General features: G+C 42.3%; 1 protein-coding gene across 3 annotated transcripts in view; it reads right to left on the bottom strand.

Moving 5' to 3' along the window:
- Positions 1-15,908, bottom strand: part of CYSLTR1 (cysteinyl leukotriene receptor 1) — a 54,544-nt gene extending 38,636 nt beyond the window's left edge. For 2 of the 3 annotated variants that reach the window (XM_044305797.1, XM_044305800.1), the window contains exon 1: positions 15,754-15,908. The gene's annotated coding sequence lies outside the window, so the exon portion shown is untranslated. The remainder of the gene's footprint in view (positions 1-15,753) is intronic. The other variant, XM_044305798.1, reaches the window with a different exon arrangement.
- Between the last annotated feature and the right edge of the window lie 4,381 nt (positions 15,909-20,289).

Below are 20,289 nucleotides of genomic sequence, written 5' to 3'. Positions count from 1 at the left end.
CACCACTCTTTGCACCTAACAAGCTGGCGTCACGAACACCGGGGTCCCAGCCTCAAAAGCACCCTAAACTCCTATACCATCAAGGGCACCTCAACTACCATCTGGCAGGTGATCCCTGTACTAGAGAGTGCCCAGAGGATTTAGTGCTGTCTTCCCCATCACTGCACGCCGGCCCAGGGAGGCTCTGCTAACCGTGAGTACAAACTACTACTCGGCCCACCGTAGCTCACGTGTTGCCCCTGCGGTCCGGTTCGCTGCAGAACCAATACTCATAGATTAGACTATGACACAAGAATCTAGAAACAAATTCACAGAGCTTTTGCTATACCCCACAAAGAAGTTCAGAAACTCTGAAGATTTAAAGGAAGACTAACCTGTCATAAACACCCCCCTAAATTAACCAGGCTAATAAAGTTAATACAATTCTCAACATTGAAATTGCAACACCAAGAAGGAAAAACTGTGGAATTATGGAAATCACAGGATTGATAGACATGTTAATGCCTTAAGGCAATAACAGAAAATGGAAACAAAACACACACTTACACGCATTGGAATGCTAATCAAGTGAGTGCACTTGGACATTCGAAGTCCCATACAGCTACATTGATAAGAAAATAAAAATGTTATGGCTTTTGACAAATCCTAACTACCAAATAGACTGGGTCATTAGGGGTTGATAGATAGTCCACGCTTCTTTTTCTGATGCAGAGCTGCAAATCCCATACCCATGCAGAGTTAGATGATAAAACTCTGACTGCAGTCACCACTAGAGGGAGCTGAAGAATGTTTACATTAAAGTTAGTAATAAATAATTATGAATAAAAGTTTTTTTTTTTTTTTTCTGTAGACCCCCCCCCCCCCTTCCGCCCCCCCAGCATGACTTGACCCAAAGTAGGAATCATACTTAATTGATCCCCGGCGCTTGGTCTCCCCAGTCCAACATCGTAGGTCACCTGATCGCTGCAGCCAATAAGTGGACCCAGTAGTGCCATGTCACTCTTCTGTCATGTGACCCAGTGGGTGACATGTCACTGCTGTTACCACACATTGGCTGTATCAGCCCCTCGGGGAGACTCAGAACGCTCAGCGCCTGAGGGAGAGCAATAGAGAGGATCGGGTCAGTATGATTCCCAACCACCTTGGGTCCAGCTATGCTGGGGGGTCTGCAGAAAAGGTCCCCAGGGTTGAACATGTCCATTTTAATAACCACTTGCATTCCCCATGTAATAACAATTCTGGAGCATCTATTCTTTTGACTTTATGTTGTTCTATGGAATCCCCATAGAAATGAATGGAGCAGCTGCACGCATGCCCGACAGGCCTCTCTGTTCATTTCAGGTTGGATGCAGGGGGTTTGGAACCCCCGTTCTCGTGATCGGTGGGGGTCCCAGTAGTAGGACCCCCACTGATCTAATAGTTATCCTGTAGATAGGGGATAATTTCTAACATGCTTATCAGCAGTCATCTTATTATTACCATGAGAGCTATCACCTTTGTGTAGATAGCATAGAATCCACCGTTCGCAATAGGTGATATCACAGCTCATCTACTCCCCCCGACCTCTGCACAGATCACGGAGCATGCCTAAAAAATCTAAGAAGTCATTGAGGTCCCCTCCTGTCCATTGTGTCTTTGGCCCATATGGCTGATCTCAAAGAACAGGAAGTCTTTACACTTTTAGGCCTAGTGGCCAGTGTGAAGAGTGCATTATTTTAGGATTATTTCTGAAATATAGAGAGGGACATGGAAAATAAAATAAAAAAATCACCAAAAAGTCACAAAAAAAAAAGTTTAACATAAAAACTTGATTTAAGCATTAGGCCATTTTTTACATTCCCTTTAAAGTACATCTCCAACTAGCATTTGTGGCTATAACTATAAAGGCAACTCACTGCCGACTGAGGCAGTATATCAGTTATTAGAGCGGTTCTCTGCAATTTGTAACCCAATCTGATATTTTACCTGTCCGTGTCTCAGATGACGCCAGAGGTCATATCCAACGTACTTATCAGTTTTAATGGACTGATGATCACTTTGCTTATCTGGGTATTTTATTACCTCCTTCCGTAAAGCATTTAGTTGCTGTTAATTATCAGCACTAAGTTAAGACTTGAAATGAGATTATCAATGGTATTCAGTATTATGTTTGTCCTAGATTACAAGCATCCTTGCTGTGAAGATATTCATTCTTCCAAAAATATTGTATAGATTTCGATGTATCCCATTGCGAGTCCCTAATTGCTCAGCTTCAGTTTGATATGATGAAGTTTATATAGGGAATTGATAAACGAGCCCTTCACCCTTCCATTAAAAATGGAGGACTTGGAGTCACTGATTTGCATGAATATTATGTTGTTAGTTTGGTTGATCATGTTAGGGAACGGTGGAGGCCAATTAGCCCCCAGAGATGGTTACAAACAGAGGACTCTTTTACTAAAAGAAACTCACTTAGGCCATGTTCACAACTCTGGCATGCAGAGGTATTTTTCCTGACATTTATGGCGGAAGCGGCCGGATCACTGCCAGATGCCATTATACTCAAAAGGTATAATTCGGCAATGCCCAATCTGGTGAAGTCCGGAAGGCTATTCTCTAACAGAAACATTCACCAGGGATGTTAACATGGCCATAGACTCTTTCCAGCAGCCTCCCCTATTGCATATCACTTTCCTCTGTATAGTATGCAAGCTGCACATATGTTTGGTCCTATATGTCCGATACCAGAACAAGGTTACTGTTTGATATCTTCGATTTTCCTTTAGACGTGCTAGAATATCATATTTCTAATGTAGCACTTACCACCTGGCTTGCTAGAGGAGTGAACAACGCTACTGGTATCGACTTTGAGACCTTACACAAAACATTTTCCCTGTCTAAGTCTTTATTCTAGTAATACATTCAATTATGGTCACTTTTCTCTACTAAACAGAACCCTACATTCGAGCTCATGTCTGCTCCTTTTAATAGTCTTTTTTCCATTTGGGTTGCCCCCCACAGAGGCCTATCTACTGTCTATAAAGCTCTACTAACTTCTTCCACCCTCAGTAAACAACCTTATGTGTAAAGGCGCATTTACACGCTCTGAGGAGAAGCCGATTGTCGGGTAGAAAACGTTCCTTCCTGACAGTCGGCTGCTCGGTAAGTGGAGGTGAAGCTCTGCATTTACATGCAGCAATCTCCTCCACAGTATGAGGATGAGGGATCGCTACTGTTATCGCTTGTTCTCATTCAAAATCATTGTTCCTGGGCAGCAGACTGCTGTTTATACAGCACAATCTGCTGCCCGAGAACAATGATTGGGGTGTCCGCACCTCCGATCATTTTACTAGATGAACAAGGGCTTCGCTCGTTCATTGGGTGATCTGCTGCACCTTTAGACGGGCAGAATATCTGGAATGAGCGTTTATAGGAATGCTCATTCCCGATAATTGGTCAGATATTTGGGCTGTGGAAATCCACCTTTATGGCCCCTTTACACTGCTCAATGCAGCAGACAATTGTTGGGAAGGAAGTGGAGATGACCTCTCAATTTACATGCAGTGATCTCTTCCACAGTATGAGGAGGGGTGATCGCTAATGCAATTGCTCATCTCCATACAGAATCATTGTTTGTGAGCAACAGAGTGCTGTTTAGAAATCATGATCTGCTGCCAACAAATGATAATTTAGGTGACCGCACCACAGAGCTATTACTCAATGAATGAGCATTCATCTCGTTCATCGGGTAATCAGCTGCACCTTTAAACGAGGCGAATATCAGGCAGTGTAAAGGGGAAGTGGGAACAGGAGTTACGACTATCATTTTCCCTTTCGGAATAAAAATCAGCCCTATATTGGATGGTAATGCGCTCTTATTGCATCCATCATGCGGAAGAAAACAGAAAAAATCAGTTGTGCTTGTATTTGACCCCTGACTGAATTGCCCATATATTCCTTTAACTGATGACGACAAAGTGGACTTGCACTGTAAAGGGGTTGTCCCATGAAAAATATTCTACAGTTTTCAAACCAGCACCTGTATCTGAATACTTCTGTTATTGTATGTAATTAAAAATTTTGCATAGCCACTCTGTTATTCAATAAAATGTATCTGTATAGCGCCACCTGCTGTTTCTTCTTTCTTTTTATTTCTTTGTCCAGCACACTGAGATGGCCGCACATGCTCAGTTTCATCCTTCAACTGCCTCCTGAGCTGTGATAGGGAGAGCTGAGACACGCCCCCTTAGCTGCAGCAGAAAAGTCACTCCCCTTGAGCTACCAGCTTGATATAAATCTAGCTGAGCAATGAATGAAAAGATGTCTGGATCCGTGTGAGGTATCAGACTGGTTCTAAAAAGAGGTTGTCATGTACTATATGATGTCTGATTTTCACTTTTTACATTAGTCATGTAAAAAAATGTTAAGGGAACACCATTGCACATGTGGTGCTATTGTCTCTCAGTCTGTCCCTTATGGTCGAAGGTCACGGCTCTCTCTTTCTTTTACCCTGGAATTGACTATTTTGGGTATGAAAAAAGGAAACTAAAACAAGGAATTACCAAATTAAACACAAAAGAAGGAAGGTATATGAAAGAAGATAAAGAACTAGCTGACTGCCTCAATGAATACTTCTGTTCAGTTTTTACAAAGGAAAATGAAGGAAAAGGACCTCAGTTAGGAAGGAAGACTAATGAATCTTTTGATGCATGTGTCTTTACAGAGGAAGAGGTTCTAAGTCAGCTGTCTAAAATCAATACAAATAAGTCACAGGGGCCTGATGGGATACACCCAAAGCTATTAAAAGAGCTCAGCGGTGAACTAGCAAAACCATTAACAGATTTATTTAACCAATCACTGGCAACAGGAGTCGTCCCAGAAGATTGGAAATTAGCAAATGTTGTGCCCATTCACAAGAAAGGTAGTAGGGAGGAATCGGGCAACTATAGGCCAGTAAGCCTGACATCAATAGTGGGGAAATTAATGGAAACCATACTCAAGGAGAGGATTGTGGAACATCTAAAATCCCATGGATTGAAAGATGAAAAACAGCATGGGTTTACTTCAGGAAGATCATGTCAAACTAATCTTATAGATTTTTTTGATTGGGTGACTAAAATAATAGATGGCGGAGGTGCAGTAGACATCGCTTATCTAGACTTTAGTAAGGCTTTTGATACTGTCCCACATAGAAGGCTTATCAATAAATTACAGTCTTTGTGCTTGGACTCCCATATTGTTAAATGGATTAGGCAGTGGCTGAGGGACAGGCAACAGAGGGTTGTAGTCAATAGAGTATATTCAGACTAGGGATCGACCGATCATCGGATTTACCGATATTATCGGCCGATATTCAGGATTTTGAACACTATCGGTATCGGCATCTATTTTGCCGATATTCCGATAGTGTATGGGGAACACAGATCGCGCTGCTGACAGCGCTCTCCGTGTTACCCTTAGCAGCACAGGGGAGAAGGAAGCAGTGTCTCCTCCCCCTGTGCTGCTGCTGCTGCCGCCAATGAGGAGAGAGGGGACAGGAGGAGGGGAGGAGCTATGGCCACTGCGCCACCAATGAAGCTTAATCTCACATTTATTCATATACAGGAGGCGGGAGCTGCAGGATCACATAGCCGGCTCCCGGCCTCTATGAGCGGTAGCTGCGATCTGCGGTAGTTAACTCCTCAGGTGCCGCGGATCGCAGCTACTGCTCATAGAGGTCGGGAGCCGGCTATGTGATTCTGCAGCCAGCTCCCGCCTCCTGTATATGAATAAATGAGAGAGGGGTTGTCCAAGTTATATTTATTGATGACCTATCCCCAGGATAGGTCATCAATATCAGATCAGAGGGGGTCCGACACCCGGCACCCCCTCCGATCAGCTGTTTGAAGAGGAGACTCGCACGGTGTCAGCGCTGCCTCCTCTTCACTGTTTACCTTCTAGCCGTTGCATCTGCAGTGGTGAGCAGGTGTAATTACACCCAAGCCTTCCTATTCATTTCAATAGGAAGGCTTGGGTGTAATTACACCTGCTCACCACTGCAGATGCAACGGCTAGAAGGTAAACAGTGAAGAGGAGGCAGCGCTGACACCGTGCGAGTCTCCTCTTCAAACAGCTGATCGGAGGGGGTGCCGGGTCATCAAGAAATATAACTTGGACAACCCCTTTAATCTTCATTGGTGGTGCAGTGCACCCCCCCCCAATCCCAGTATTAGACATTGGTGGCGCAGTGCGCCCCCCCTCCCCCCCAGTATTAAGCATTGGCGGCGCAGTGCGCCTCCCCCCCCCCAGTATTCCAGTATTAAGCATTGGTGGCGCAGTGTAATCCTGGGGCTCCGATCGGTTACCATGGCAGCCAGGACGCTATTGAAGCCCTGGCTGTCATAGTAAGCTCCATGCTGCTGTGTGCACAAAGCACAGAGCAGCAGGGACAGTGTGAGCTCCTATTCACCCTGATAGATCTCTATCAGGGTGAAAAGGACAAGGGTTCTAATCCCTAAGGGGGCTAAAAGTTAGTAAAAAAAAAAAAGTTACAAAAATAAAACACCAAAATATTAAGTATAAATGAAAAAGAAAGATTTACAAAAAAAAAACTACACATTAACAATAAACATTAATTTTCAGCAGATTTGTGGGAATTTATTATTATTTTTTCAAAAATAAAAATTCCCAGAATATCGGTATAAATTATCGGCTATCGGCCTGAAAGTTCACAAATTATCGGTATCGGTATCGGCCCTAAAAAATCTATATCGGTCGATCCCTAATTCAGACCATAGTCTTGTTACCAGTGGGGTACCTCAGGGATCTGTTCTGGGACCCATATTGTTTAATATCTTTATCAGCGAAATTGCAGAAGGCCTCAATGGTAAGGTGTGTCTTTTTGCTGAAGACACAAAGATTTGTAACAGGGTTGATGTTCCTGGAGGGATACACCAAATGGAAAAGGATTTAGGAATGGTCAAAAATCTGGCAACTGAAATTTAATGTTGATAAGTGCAAGATAATGCACCTGGGACGTAAAAACCCAAGAGCAGAATATAAAATCAGTGATACAGTCCTAACCTCAGTATCTGAGGAAAGGGATTTAGGGGTCATTATTTCAGAAGACTTAAAGGTAGGCAGACAATGTCATAGAGCAGCAGGAAATGCCAGCAGAATGCTTGGGTGTATAGGGAGCGGCATTACAAGTAGAAAGAGGGAGGTGCTCATGCCGCTCTACAGAGCACTAGTGAGACCTCATTTGGAGTATTGTGCGCAGTACTGGAGACCATATCTCCAGAAGGATATTGATACTTTGGAGAGAGTTCAGAGAAGAGCTACTAAACTAGTACATGGATTGCAGGATAAAACTTACCAGGAAAGATTAAAGGACCTTAACATGTATAGCTTGGAAGAAAGACGAGACAGAGGGGATATGATAGAAACTTTTAAATACACAAAGGGAATCAACAAGGTTAAAGGGGAGAGAATATTTAAAAGAAGAAACACTGCTACAAGAGGACATAGTTTTAAATTAAAGGGGCAAATGTTTAAAAGTAATATCTGGAAGTATTACTTTACTGAGAGAGTAGTGGATGCATGGAATAGCCTTCCTGCAGAAGTGGTAGCTGCAAATACAGTGAAGGAGTTTAATCATGCATGGGATAGGCATAAGGCCATCCTTCATATAAGATAGGGCCAAGGGCTATCCATAGTATTCAGTATATTGGGCAGACTAGATGGGCCAAATGGTTCTTATCTGCTGACACATTCTATGTTTCTATTTGTTTGGATGTTATCCCAGCATGTGGCACATGGTTAGTTTCCCATATCCTTACTGCTAACTCGCAAACTGATGGCTCGAAATTGGAGACTCCCCCATTTTACCAGGCCATTAAGAGATCATTCAGTTGTTGAATCTACATATGCATTATGAGTTCATCTTTGCACTGACCAGGGTAAAATCTCATACCCATTGGATGATGTGGCTCTCTGGTACTTATGCAGCCACATGACCTGACTCTTTATTATAATTCTTGTGCTCTGCTAATCCTATAATTTCTTATTTACACTTATGATTATCACTATGGACATCTCTATGGAGATTTTTTAGACAATTCTAGGAGTGTCAAGTTTTATGCCAAATGCCACGTTTTCTGTTCTTTCAGTGTTATGTGGTTTTGTTCCCTTTCTGTATCTGTTTGTGAACAAATCTTGAATAAAAAATTTGTGTAAAAAAATGTGTATGGGGGTCAGAATACTGCAATGCAACGAAAATAAAACAGCTTTTTTCAAAGATTTTATATATTTTTAAATGTATTCAAACACAAGAAAACTATATACATTTGGTATTATAGTAAAATTAAGCCATAAAACTGGCAGAAAAAGGAAACTGGCAGAAAAACTGGAAAAAGTCACTGTATCTTATGGGGCGAATACTAATGAGCGCTTCCTGGGCTCTGTACTCACCGCTTCCTGGTCCTCTGCTGCTGGCTGTGCTGTGGCTGACGGCAGGAAGAATGACGGCGTCTTATGGGCCGGTGCGTCTTATTGGATGAAAAATACGGTAAAAGAAAAGCCCTCAAACGTCTGTGTGAGTAAAAAAAAAAAAGTTATGGCTTTGGGTAGGGTATCTGCCAAGTCTCTGGATGGATAGTCAGTAGGCACAAGACACGACCGTCAATGACTATCCATCCATAGATGTGGCAGATACCATACTGCTGCTCATTCCTGTGCAATTCTTCTCCCTACTTCCAGATAGCATCGGCTGCACCGTCCCGCCATTGCTATAAAGCCTTCACTGGAGTTGTGCCCAGTCACATACAACAAATACAGGTGGCACAGACTACATACCTGTAACCCACCAGGGTTCTTCCTCCTGTACATACTTACTCTATGATCACCTTCTCCTCTCTCTCGTTCTTTGCAAGAGAGCAAAGGAAATTAGAGAGACGTGCCACTTCTAGTGTCCAGCAAATCCAAGTTCACAAAGTGGGCTTCGATCTGAATTTCAGGGAAAATTTTATTCGCCATGAAGCTGAATTTCCTCGTGCTTCATGGTAGCGAATTGATTTTGCCTGAATGGCGATAAAAAAAAAATCTAGAAAAAATAAATCATACTTACCTTCTTCGTTTGAGTGTGAACAGTCGACCGCCGCCATCTTGATTGAAGATCTTGCACAAAATCCTGTCTGCAGTGACATATGATGTCACTACGTTGGCTGATATAATGACATCACCACACCAATCAAGATGGTGGCAGCTAACTCTTCACGATCAGACGGAGGAGGTAAGTATGATTTTTGAAAATTAAAAAAAAAATGTTACACTTTATTATTACTGTCAGATGCCACGATCAGGTATGAACACGGTATCTGAGGGGTTCAATGACCAGGGGCTGGTCCCTGTCATTGCACATGCAACGAGCGCCTCCCCCTAGGGCCCTCTATAATGTGATCCAGGTGTAGGAATGCCGAGTGGTATAGTGCGGCCTAAAATGTCCCTTTATGTGTGTCACGATGTTCCTACCTAGATACGGCTGGACCCCAGACTTTGGCTCCGAAGCAATAACTAGGGAGAATAATTGAGGGATTTGAAAGAAAGATTGAGTCCAGACCTTGTATGTAGTTGAACAGCAGCTTTACTTTGCATAAACGTTCCCAAAAACGGTTTACAGACTTTGTCATGGTCCCAGCAGGCTTTAGCATTAAAATTGGCAGGCAAGCTCGACTCTGCTACATCTCTGTTTCTCTCTGGCTCTTCTGTACTGATAGGATGATTGTATGACTTTGCTTCTTCTTGTATGCTGCACTTTTCTTTGTATGGTCTGTCTCTAGATTAGGCTAGGGAACTTTTCTCCAGGCTCCTGAGGCTTCAAGCTTTGGCCTCCATGGCCAGCAAAGCTGAGGGTGCTCTGGCTGGCTGGGGCATGTCTAGCAGAGACATGCCCCTGCACACCTTCCCCTAGCAGGGGGTAAGCTAAACTAACTAGAAACTGGGACCCACCCTTCCTGCAGGAAGTAGGACTCGCCCACTTCTCTCCAGGGGGGCTAGAATGGAATAGAAAGCTTCATTCTATCAAACTATAGCTCTGACGTGTTTGCTGCCACCTGCTGGTGAACCAGGCACATTACATTTAAACATTACAGTTGCAAACAGATTAGGAATGCACAGTGTATAGGACCTGAACAAAATACATAAGATGACGCTTTGTTAGCCCATTAGAGATAGTAGCAGGGTGCAGAAGTGGTAATGCCACCCTGGGTCGTTACACACTCTCTACTTAAAAAGGAATACGATTCCTGGCAAAGTAATTTATCACAAAGCAATTTTTTTTGGTAAAATTAGGTGAACCAGCCAAATCAAAATGTTCAATACTTCGCTCATCTCTAGCCATCTGTGTTTCTCATTGTTAACAAATTTGGCGCATTTTAGGACTTCACTTAGGCTCCTTTCACATCACTTTTTCTCCTTTCCGTTCTCCAGCTCTGTTGAGGAGCAGGAGAACGGAAAGGACGGATTCTGCAGATAACTGAGACCTAACTGAGCGTAACGGAGCCTAAAGACCCCATAGACTATAATGGGGTCCGTTCAGGGTCCGCTCAGAATATGATTTTTGAGCGGAGATGAAAGTCCTGCATGCAGCCGGAGAACGGAAAGGAGAAACGGTGATGTGAAAGGAGCCTTAGCTAACATAGTAACATAGTGACATGTGCCCCTTTTTTCTAGACACTTTTGAGCAGTGTCTAAAACATATACGGTGCGCCAGTTATATGGTACAATTCACACCAGTAATCTGACTACTGCAAATGCTCCAATCTGACCTACTGTGCGATGAAGTTCTCACAGTCATTTGAGTGTTGAGATGTCAGATTCTGTTTCTGGTGGCAGGTCGCCAAGTTAGTACTTACTACAGTATGCTTTTCCTCTTGCGTATATAGTGTCAACGTTTTATGCTGTGCATAGATTGGTATCAGGGCTCACAATCTAATTTCCCAATCTGAATCAAACACCCAGTAAGGTCAGTTACTGTAAATAGGAATCCAGTAAACCATTAGGATGTTTTTGAAAAGGACGAGAAGGAAGCACAACCCGGGGGAGAGCATACAAACTCCGTGCACATGTTGGCAGTTTCACACCCAGGAGCCCAGCTCTGCAAGGGAATGGTATACCTCTCAACTTGGATGGCAAAGGATGAGGAATTTCTATTCACAGTATGAAAGATTGTTTTTTTCATGCCTATCTATACACTTGGATAGTTTTTTAGTTTTAGAATTTTAAGGTCCAAATTGCACCAAATGATTAAAGTAGGGGTAAAAAGAAAACTGCATAATTTCTAGGGCAATTTACTAAGTTTATTATTGCACTTTTATTTCCTAAGTCAAAAAGAGGGACATTTAAAAGGCATCTGTCAGCAGTTTTGTACCTATGACACTGGCTGACCTGTTACATGTGCACTTGGCAGCTGAAGGCATCTGTGTTGGTCCCATGTTCATATGTGCCTGCACTGCTGAGCAGTGATGAGCAGCAGGGGCAATATTCGAATTCGTAATATTTCGCGAATATCGTCATATATTTGCAAATTCATGATCTCCAGTCATTATTCTCTTGATTGCGAAAATTGGCAATCGGAGAATTCTCGATAAATTTTTTGCAATAAAACATTTGCGATACGAACATTTGCGATCAACACTACTCCTAAAGTCAAAGATATTGCAGCCTTCTAATTGGCCCACAAGCAATTAGAATATTTGCGATCAACACTACTGCTGAGATAAACAAAGTGTTAATATATGCAAATGAGCCTTCAGGAGCAACGGGGGCGTTGTTGTTACACCTAGAGGCTCAGCTCTCTCTGCAACTGCCACGGCCTTTCCACTTTGATTCACTTTAGGAGAAGTCAGGTCTAGAGAGAGAGCAGAGCCTCTAGGAGTAACATCAACGCCCCCGTTGCTCCTGAAGGCTCATTTGCATATATTAAAACATAATTTTTCTCAGCAATGCGGACACATATGGACATGGGACTAACACAGATGCCTGTAGCTGCCAAGTGCACATGTAACAGGTCAGCCAGTGTCATAGGTACAAATCTGCTGATAGATGCCCTTTAACCAGTTTACCCCCATTTACCCCCCTTCCTGACCAGGCACAGTATCCATTTTTTTTCCCGTTTGATTATGTAAATTTTTCAGTTATATATGGTGCTTAAGTTTTATGTCATTTTTATTTTAGTATATTTAAAAAAAAAAAATTATTGGAAAAATAGAATTACTGTTTTCCATATTTTTTTTACTAGCACAAAGTGCAACTAAAATACCTTTTTTTTTTCTAAATTACTGTATGTCCCCTTTCTATAACGGTCATTTTGATATAGAGGATGTTTGTCAAGAGTGGAGCTCCATTGTAAGGTGTTTTATTTGGTGTTTATTATGATCCGATGCTGCTGTCGGTCATTGACTGCAGTACAGTGCACCTGGCCAGTCATAGACAACAGTATAGAGGCTCATTCACACAACCGTGTGCTGTCCGCATCCGTCGTTCCATTCTGCGGCCCCTCAAAAAATATAGAGCAATTGTGGACAAGAATAGGCATTTCTATAATGGGCCGCCCATTCCGTTCTGCAAATTGCGGAACGCATGCGGGCGGCATCCGCAATTTTCCTGGTGTAAAACACGGCGCAGTCGTGTGAATGTGCCCTTAGACTGTGGCTGGTACCCTCACAGACTGAAACCTATAAGGCGGTTAAATGGCGCAGGTGATCGCAAAGCTATTATGTCATTGTGACCACCTGCAGCGTGTCTCAGGAGCGCACACAGGCGGTGTGATGATGTCATCGCGCACCACCCGCACGATGATGCAAGGCCTGCATCTAAGGTTGCATCTAATTTATGACAAGATAGGCCTCTTTCATACAAGCATATTTGCAATCCGTCTATAGTCCGGATTTTATGTCCCGGAGTCTGCTGCTAATGTTAATGAATGGAGCTATTCACATGGGCATATCATTTCCGTCAGTATTTGAAATCTGCAGCATGTCCGGTTTTGTTCGGATTTGTTTCCAAATACGCACATTACAGTCTGTGCAGTGCATGAGATGATGAAGGAAGGAAGAAATGCACATGGAAATCCTGATGAAATCCTGAAACAATACTGATGACAATACTGATGGTATATCATCAATCCTGAGCCAGAATACTGACGGTTCTCAATACGCTGGTGTGAAAGCCTCATCATAAATAATATGCCTCCTCTGGCAGCTCGGAGCTGCCATCGATTTCAGTCATTATTTGCACCACTTTCTGGTGTAAATAGTGATAAATGGGCCTTGGCCGCCGGCCCATCCGCGTCTCACCCTCACAACGCCATAAAAAAAAATCAGACCCTTCATTCTTGTCTTCCAGAGGTGAAAATATGTTCCGGAGATGTGGTGATCACACAGGTCATTACAGGGACGGTACAGGTTTTGGAACTGCGTCTCTGCGATGAGCCGTGCACCTGTATTTCCGACATAGGACCAGGTCAGATTTTCAGCTCTGGAAGTCAACACTGAAGGACGCCATTAAATGGCAGCAAGCCACAATATTAAAAAAAGAATAAAGCAAATGACCCGGAAAGTATATTAGAAAATTGCATAACTTCCATCATACATAGAATGAAGTTGAATTTGCTGAAACCCCTTTCAGTTCAGATATCCCCTGTTCCACACAAGTCCATTCGTTTTCATGTATAGAAAATCTGAGAAATCAGCAGATTTTGCAAACTATGCAAGCAACAGGCGGTAATGATAATACGGGCTCGTGCACACGGCCATAGTTTTGATCCGCATTCGATCCGCGTTTCTTTTGGATTGAATCCGGACCGGAAAAGATGTAGACAGCACACCTGTGTGCTGTCCACATCCACCTGTCGGTTCCGCGGCCCAGAAAAAATATAGAACATGTCCTATTGTCCGTTTTGCGGACAAGGTTAGGACATTTTAACAGAAGTCAACAAAAAAATAGTGCCTTGAACTCAGCCGGGATCTGTGTTTTGCGGATCCGTGATTTGCGGACTGCATGAGCCCTAATGGAGTTATGGGAACACAGAAAGAACATATGTACCTGATGCAAAGCAACTTTGCTTACAAATGGGCCACTGTGCTGCCCGCATGAGCCACCGACTTCAGGACCGCATGTGAACACAGTTCATAGTAGCAGACTGTAATAGACGGAACAGCACAGCTCCTAAGCCGGCTGGACATATTAGATGTGTATTGGCTCAGCATGCCGATTTTGGGGGTTTGGCCAACTATCTAATATGTATGGTAGCCTCTCATTCGACAGCTGATGTCAGAGATATAAGGACTAGGATGGTTGAATTCAATTGCCCAATCCACTTTTTAGTGTGGAGATAAGCAGCCACCAGAGAAGTCTGCCAGTACTATATGTGCATGCTCAGCCAAGCCAAGCATGCATATGCATAGGAGGACCAAGAGCGATTGTTGTTGGCCAAACGAGTTTTCAACTCATGTGTACGACCAGCCTTAGGAGTCCTTTAGGCTGGGTTCACACCTGAGCATTTGTAAAACTCTCAACAGGCAAAAACCAATGTTTTCCTATGGGCATGGTTCTCACCTGAGCGTTTTACAGCGCGTACGAATGGGCTATAAAACGCCCTACACCCCAAGAAGTACAGGAGCTTCTTTGGGGCGTATTGTCGCGCGTAACACCTCTGTTTTTCATTGTACACCTCTGTGGTCAATAGCAAGAACGCGCGTACGACGAGCGTTTCCAAAATACAAAAACGCCCCAAAATACGTCTCAAAAATGCCCGATAAAAACGCCTGTAAACGGCGCTTATCGAATATGCTCAGGTGTGAACCCAGCCTTACACTTAGGCTAATTTCTCACGACAGAGTTTTCCGGATGCGTTCTGCGAACAGACAGCATCTGAACTGAATCCTGATCCATTTATTCTCAATGGCGCTATGCACATGAGCATCATTTGTCACTGATAACCTTTGCGTTCAGGAATGATCGCATCACGTTCTATATTGTCCATTTTTCATGGAAGTGAATGGGGCAGCATGAAAAATGAAAGGCATCCAGTTGCAATGTCTTTTTCACTGATGGTTGCTAGGAGATGCTGAGTATTTTCTTTTTTTTTTAAACGCATGCAATGCGGACAGAAAAAAACCTGAAACATAACGCCATAGCAGGCAAAACCGATTAAACCTGCATGCAAAACCATCAGACCCTCATTTCGTATCACTGTCTGAAAGAGACCTACGACACTGACGCAAATACAAATGTGCAATATGGATTTTTTTAAAAATTCATCCCATTTTTTCCTGCATATTGTATATGTTTTTATTCCGTCTTTTGCTACAAGGTGTAAATTTTGATCCATATTTGGTTCATTTTTGGTCTTTTTTTTTTTTTTTGTTAGTGTTACAAAAATAAATGGAAAATATGGAAATGAAAAAAGTGAATAAGTAAACACTCAGCGTGCATTTTTTCATGCAATACCATTGAATTCTATAAAATACAGTACATACTGTATGAGGATCTGTTAGAACTTGCTGTGTGTTTAAAAATAAAATGTGCCATAAAAACATACTTCAATGAGAAAAATAAATCATTTTGACTATATTGGCACTGTCTTTTCAATGAAAAGAAAACAAATGAACAATAATTCAGATTTGTAACACAAAAGTGTGAATGAGCCCTGACGAAAGATCAGCAATTACCTATCATATAGTCTGTAAGTTTTAAGCATTTCAGAAGTGCATATAAGTGAACATCTCGTTGACTTACCCAGTCAGTTCTTGCAGGCTACAGGTCTTAATTTGGTCAGAGATTAGCACATGCCGCAGAAGAGAAGTGGAATGCTGAAAGACTAGCGAAAGTTACACAAGCAGACAAATCCACATCTGTGCTTGGCAAGAGGCAAATACTATGATCTGCGGAGACTGGAGACTAAATAATGTGCCTGCATGGACCTCCCCAAGCAACACGCCCAGTCACACACCGTAATCTGGAAACTCAAAGCCTGTGCCCTTAAAGGGGAAGTGAACTTGATGTGAAATGTATCTATTAGCATTAAAGACTGCATTTCCCATTTCTGCAGAAAGGTAATGATAAATCATGTTTTTTTCTTTAGTTTGTAATATTTTCTCTGAGGCAGTGTAGTGACATAGCTGAAAACTGCGATTCTGCTGAACTGCAAAAAGATCTTGTAAAAAAGCATGTTTCGGTTTGTTAAGGAAGCAGTTATAAAAATATACTCCCCAGAAAAAGTTAGAGATATTTGGCTTGTGGGTGAAATTTCAGGATGAACCTAAAATGCACTCTATCCTTTAAAGGGGAAATTGCCTTCTCTAAGCTTTTGAATGCACATGTTCAGCTGTTCAATGTTTCACTACTTTTTGCACAACTTGCTGTTCTCTAACAAGGAGCTTAACGGCAAAATTCACAACAGGTTTTTGATCTATGAATCACCCAATAAATTTCCTGGTTCAATTACAATTGCTATTTAAACAGTCCTCCTCATCATGCTGTTGACATTTTGACATCATAAGACCAAGACGACGCCTAACAATTGATCAACAGTACCTCACCATTGAGAGGCTTTAAGTAGGATGTTCTCAGACAGAAGTGGCCACTGAGCTTAGAGTGTCACCGAGCGTCACCAGCAGGTTGCAACAGAGATACAGAGTGACTGGAAGAGTCACAGAAAGGCATAGAAGTGGACATCCATTGGCCACATCCCACACGGATGACCTTGTTATTGTGAGCAATGGCCTGTAGAACAGGATAATAAGTTCCATAGAGCTCCAGGCACATTTAAGGGAGGTGAGAGGCACCCAAATTTCAAGACATATCATTCATAACTGTTTACATTGGCAAGGACTGCGTGCTAGACGACCTGCAAGTGTACCTGACCACACTACCAGGCACAGGCGTCATCATCTTGTATTGGCCAGGGAGCATCTACACTGAACGAGGGACCAGTGGTCCTCAGTGCTGTTCACTGATGAAAGTCAATTAATGCTGAGCAGAAATGATGGCTGCCAACAATGTTTGAGACGTCAAGGAGTGTGCTATGTATCAGCCACTGCATCAGTCTTTGGTGGTGGTGTTACAGGGTGGGCAGGTGTGTCTAGTCAATACAGAACTACCCTACACTTTGCGAATGGTACAGTGACAAGCCCATACTACTTGAAGAACATCATTTATCCAGTCATTGTGCCTCTCCATGAACAACACAGGCCTAATTTCATCTTCCTAGACAACAAATAGTGATGAGCGGCATAGGCAATATTAGAATATTCGCCATAAATTTGCAAATACAAGAATTCGTGCTCTCCAGTCATTGTTTACTTGATTGCAAAAATTGGCAATCTAATATATTCCCGATAAATTCGCAATTAGAATATTCAACACTATTCACGAATACGAATATATAGCACTATATTCTAAATATTCGCTATTAAAATTCGTGATTCGAATAATCGCGCTCAACACTAACGACAAAGCGCCAGCTCATCGAGGTCGTATTATTAGGGAACAGTTGCTGGAGACTGGGGTACCTCAAATGGCCTGCACTTTCGCCAAGTAGAGGCTCCACTGCTACCAATAATCACATACATATAAGCCACAACTTATTATCCAAATCATGTATTCCCAGGGGAATGTATGATATTGATAAAACACACTGACACCAATGACTCCATATAACATATTAATGCTGGACCACCAAAGATTATTTGTGAGTCACAGCATAGGCACCATTAGACAGTACTATTAGCCATGTCAATCAAAGGGGAGGAGGAGAGTAATGAGCACTAGGGGTGTGGCTATAGCAGTGCTTGAAGCACTACAGCCCACCCATTGGTGCTTCAACTGCCTGATTTGCATAAAAATCCTCATCTTCACAATGCTGCAACTTACAAAGATACATAAGGAATCGATTTGATCAGCATGATCCACCCTGCCAGGCAATGTGTCTGGTTTAATAGGGTTGATCATGCTGACAGGGGCTCATTAACCCCTTAAGTACTGGGCCTATTTTTGCATTTTTTTTTTTTCGGCCCCACATTCCAATAGCCATAACTTTTTTAATTTTCTGTTCACATAGCTATATGAGAGCTTATTTTTTTGTGCAATAAGTTGTATTTATATTAATAGTACCATTTCATTTGCTATGTCTTGTATTGGAAAACGGGAACAAAATTCTTTGTGGGGGTGAATATAAAAAATTATAAAAACACACAATTTCGACAAGATTTTTTGGGTTTTGATAATACGGCATTTACTGGGCACTAAAAATGACATAAGGTCCATATTCTGTGGCTCAATACGATTACAGCAACACTAACTTTGTATGCTTTTTTTATTTGCTACTGATAAAAAATAAAAAACCTTTGAAAAAAATCTACATTTTCTTTGCATCACGATTTTCTGACAGCCATAACTTTTTTTTATATTTCTACCTACAGAGCTGTATGAAGGCTTGTTTTTTTTGAAGGATAAACTCGTTTTTTTTGGTACCATTTTTGGGGTACATACAACTTTTTGATCAATGTTATTCAATTTTTTGGGTGAATAAGGTGACCAAAAAAATGACGAATCACATAGCAAGGATAGCTGTAATGTAAATTGAAATAAAAAGAGGAAATCCAGCTGTTATGGAACCATATAGAAAGGAAATGCTGATAATGGAAATAAACATAAAACAGCAGACTTATTTCACTGTATTTACTTTACTTGGTGTCAGTGGTATGCAGCCAACATCTGGATCTCCTGGCAGTCTTAGGTCCCATTCGCACGAGCGAGTATTCCGCACGGGTGCCATGCGTGATGTGAATGCATTACGCCCGCACTGAATCAGGACCCATTCATTTCAATAGGTCTGTATACATGAGCGTTGGTTTTCACGCATCACTTGTGCGTTGCGTAAAAAAATCACAGCATGTTCTATATTCAGCAATTTTCACACAACGCTGGCCCCAAAGAAGTGAAAGGGGCTGCGTGAAAATCGCATCCGCAAGCAAGTGCGGATGCGATGCGTTTTTCACTGATGGTTGCTAAGAGATGTTGTTTGTAAACATTCAGTATTTTATCACGAGCGTGCAAAACGCAAAACTGAACAACTGAAAGCGATCACAGACAAAACTGAATGAATTTGCTTTCGAAATCGCGCATTTTTCACTGAACGCATCCGCAACGCATCCAGACCTATTCCGCTCACGCTCGTCTGTAAGGGACCTTAGGGTCAAGTTCACACGGCTGATTTTCAAAACACACATGTAAAAAATCTGTTCTGAATCCAAGCAGATTTTTATGCCTCGATATTACACACATTTTTGGATGCATTTTTTGCAAAGCATTTTTCATGTAGATTTCTTACTTTAATAAATTCTATAGACCTTTTTGGAGCATTTACATCTCAAATAGTGCATTTTTTTCTGCTTCCCCTCAATTCGAATGGGAAAATCAGCACTGTTTTTGCCCCAAGATAGGGCATGCTGCTTCTTTTTTACACGCTTCTTTATTACATGTGCAGAAAAGAAGCAAGTGCTGCTTCCCATGGAAATGAATGTCGTGAGGCATTTTTGGAGCTGATTTGGAGGCAGAAATTCTTCAAAATCAGCGCTAAGAAGACTCTGTGTGAACTGATCCTTAGGGTCCATTCACACATCCGTGTGTGTTTTGCGGATCTACGGATCCATGGATCCGCAAAACACGAACACCGGCAATGTGCGTTCCGCATTTTGTGGACCACACATTGCCGGCACTAATAGAATATGCCTAATCTTGTCCTCAATTGCGGACAAGAATAGGGCATGTTCAATTTTTTTTCGGGAATGGAAATGCGGACCCAGAAGTGCGAGCTTCTTCACTTGTGAGGACAGCCCTTCATCGGTGAAAAAGCCTGGCTAATGAGACAAATCAATTCAATCATTCTCTACTTAACATAATCTTCAAGTTAAATATCAACTTCCTAATTGTTTGAATATTTTAGACTCCATCTTTGGCCCCTTTCACACGGGCGAGATTTCCACGCGGGTGCAATGCGTGAGGTGAATGCATTGCACCCGCCCTGAATCCGGCCCCATTCATTTCTATGGGGCTGTTCACATGAGCGGTGATTTTCACGCATCACTTGTGCGTTGCGTGAAAATCGCAGCATTCTCTATTTTGTGCGTTTTTCACGCAACGCAGGCCCCGTAGAAGTGAATGGGGCTGCGTGAAAACATGGTTATACATGGTTATAAGGGAAAATAATAGCATTCTTAATACAGAATGCTAAGTAAAATAGGGCTGGAGTGGTTAAATTATTTTTTTTTT

This window comes from Bufo gargarizans, chromosome 9 (assembly GCF_014858855.1).
Source record: "Bufo gargarizans isolate SCDJY-AF-19 chromosome 9, ASM1485885v1, whole genome shotgun sequence".
Classification (NCBI taxonomy): Eukaryota; Metazoa; Chordata; class Amphibia; order Anura; family Bufonidae; genus Bufo; species Bufo gargarizans.
Note: the sequence above shows the minus strand (reverse complement) of the source record. Positions and strands in the feature narration are given on the sequence as shown.